Source organism: Notothenia coriiceps, unplaced genomic scaffold, assembly GCF_000735185.1.
Source record: "Notothenia coriiceps isolate Sejong01 unplaced genomic scaffold, NC01 NC01_scaffold00032074, whole genome shotgun sequence".
In the NCBI taxonomy this organism is placed as follows: Eukaryota; Metazoa; Chordata; class Actinopteri; order Perciformes; family Nototheniidae; genus Notothenia; species Notothenia coriiceps.
Genome location: NW_011364775.1, coordinates 3,415 through 6,897, shown reverse-complemented (window position 1 = coordinate 6,897; position 3,483 = coordinate 3,415).

Here is a 3,483-nt window from a genome sequence, read left to right as displayed (position 1 = left end):
GTGTGCCTTGGTGGTGCACATGCCACCTACATTATGGTGCATTCATGTGAACTGTGAGAACAGATATGGATTCAATGGAACCAGACACGGGCAGAAATGAAAATTGCTGTGTCTAGAGCCCATGTCAGAGTGGAGAAGCCTGTATTGTGAGCTCTCTGTGTGAAAAACTCTTCAGTCAAATCTATTTCTAGTTATATGATGAAAGGGTGACTGCAAAGGGCTGTTCTGGATCTGTTGCTGTATGTGCAAAGCTAAGAAAGTGATAAGATAGAGAGATGAATAGAGAGAGGGTAATAAAAGACTGCTTGTTTGGATAGACAGAGACACGTCTGCTCAAGTTGACAATGTTTAGATTTAAGGAAAAGACTCATGCTTGTTAGCACTGCATTTACATGTAGGTCCCCACTTTGTTTGTGATGTACAAACAGACATATGCGTGCATACACTTGTTAACATAAAAATATCTTTTATGGCACCTTCATTGAAAGTACGAGCTTGATTACAGAAAACAGTTCTTTTTTAGAGGAAACGGTCTGGTGTCACTAACACAGCACTTGCACATTCTTCACACACACACGGTAAATGAGCTTGTTACTGTAAACATCTGGGCAGTTGGCTGTTTGGGGAAAATAAACAAGGTTACAAAAACACAACAGTGTAATTATTCACAAATCTTAATTAAAAAGAAGTGTTTGGGGTAAATAACATATCATACTGAGTTGCTACTTTAATTGGCTGCCAGAATTGGCAACTAAAATCTCCGATTCCCAAACATACCTTTGTCTTGAATCACCTCCTATTCACTAAAATCCAATTTAAATTGAAAAATGTTTGCCTTATAGTGCCTTTAAAATATAAAGAAAAAACATTACATGCTGATAAAATCCAAAGTTTAATACTTTGCTTTTGATAGATTTGCAAATTACAACTACAGTATGTGACTCTACATCTGTCAGTGATGGCAAGCTGGTGATTTGTTAGTCTGTAATTTGAATTGAATGCTTATTATAAAGTAAATGATTGTGTTCATTACACAAATAGAGAATGTGTGACATGTTACTGTCTATCTGAAACCAAATCAGAAGATTTAGATAATAATTTCTTATAGTTGTTGTGATATTGCACCAATTATCAGCTCCTCACATAAACAAATAAAGCACACCACAAGTTAATTGAGAGCAGGTTGATGATGTATTTGAAAATGATCATTATTTAATGTAAGGTATGAGCTCTACAATTCCTCCTGTAAAGACTTCATAACTGGATAAATAGTTGGTAACATTATACAACAGTGGTAATGATACCCAGTATATAGACTTATGATATGCTTTAATGAGTGTTTAAAATCTAGTTACATTTTTGTACATGTGTGTAAACAGTTAATAAATCAATTGTGTCAACTCATAGATCTATGTTATACAGTGTCAGGAAGATATGAGAGGAGTTTAGTTGTTGACAAATGCATTACAAAACACTTTAAATGTATGTAACTAAATACATATAAATGTCATATATCTAAATATTTAGCGAAAAATATTTTTTAAATGAATAAATGTAGTAATGAATCAACATGTGGGATGCCATAAAAACGGTTTTAAAATTCATTTAAATTGTTCTTCACTCAACCAAAACATTAGGCAGGCAAAAAAAAGAATAAATGCCTTCCATAATTGTAGAAATTGTATTTTCATTTGTGACCAACACGATAATAATAAATCATTGTGATTGTGATGTTGGTGCTAAGCTGATAAGAGTTTATGTTAGTATGTTTGTGTGATTGTGTATGGGTGTTTATAGCCTGCGCCCCTATTAATCAGAACCTATCACTTGTGCCTAATGGAGATAGATTATCAAGCAGAGAGACGTGACTGTCCCTAGAGAATGGCTCGTTTCTGTGTGTGTTATAGTAAATACCCCAATAACGGCGTGATTTTCTGCTTGACTACTAGAGCCACCCTCATTTGTGTCACCTGCCCCCGATAAGGAGGGTGAGGGGGCGTGTCGGGATACACAGAGGTTAAGCATACTCATTTATTACACTGTGGGTGTGTGTGAATAATTAGCTGAGACTATGCTTGCTGGCATATTCCACATTTATTTCCCCGAACAAACAACAATTTAACAACACCTGTATACGGGTTTCTTCTTCGCGCCCGGAGGTAGAAAATAGTTTGCTACCAGCTGCAGCACGAAGCTTTAATGCCTTCGAGATACCTATTATCCTCGCTGCTCAGGGTAAAATATCAGCTCCATACTAATATTTTTCCCCTGCTTCCTTGAAAACGTGTCCTTGCATGGCTCCCCAGGATACCTCCTTGCCTCTTTGTTTCATGGAAACGTTTTAGGTGTATTCAGCCGAGCAAAATTACCACATCAAAGGCTACAAACTGCAGTTCAAGTTAATTTGGCAGGAACAATATGACACGAATGGTTTAGTGACAATAATAGACGGAAAGAAACTCCAACTGATCCTTGCCACCTATAATCCCATACTGGCTCACTCTCACAAGGAAACACACACTTGTGTAAATCCATTTTACGTTCATTCAGTATCATGCAAATGGGTGAGAGCTCACATTTCACAGAGCACTGCCACAGCCTAGATATGAATGTCTCTTCGACATTGGGACAGACACACGTGCATAAACCCTCATTATGTCTCGCTCTGACAGTGGTGTTATTGGAGAGAAAGAGAAATGATTGTTGTTGAAGACACATAACTAATTTAAACACATCTATAATATGATTTTCAGAATTCAGAACATCAGTGCGAGTCGGGATTAATCCGAAAAAGGAAAGAAGAGATCATAGAAAAATGCGATATATGACAAATTAAGTGAAAGCCAGAGGCCCAAATGAGCATGTTGTACTTGTTTTCTCTATAATAATAATAAGTACAAAAAATAAAAAGTGCAATCCAGAAAATAAATGAATAAAATCATCGTCATTTAGCTTTAGGTAGCTTCTCTGACTCCCAATGGAAAGTTATCCTCAATGATGGAACCCTACTACCTTCTGTCTCAAGCTTTGCCATGGAAACCGAGGACAACAGCTGATCTGCAGGTAGGAGAGTTTGAGGAGGGGTGTAAGGGGCGAGAGAATCCATAATATAAGATGTGGCAAGACTGCTCACTGTTTTAAAAACAAGGAATACACTTTTAAAATCAATTCCAAACACCATGGGTAACCAGTGCAATGAGGCGAGAATAGGGGTAATGTGCTCATATTTTAGGAGAAGCTGTGGTATTTTTGGAAACGGTTGATTGCATTTTGAAGACAATATAATGAATTATTTTGTACAATGCTGAACAAAAGAGATGATCTAATTTTTACAAAATACTTCTTATTTGACCTAAAAGCTGATTTTGTGATAATGACTATAGTCTCCAAGAGCTTTAACAAGCGGTTGTTGTCCGGTTTGACCAGTTGGTACTGTTTATTAGGGATGTTGGTTGTGTCACGTTAAATTCAACCTTCGATAGT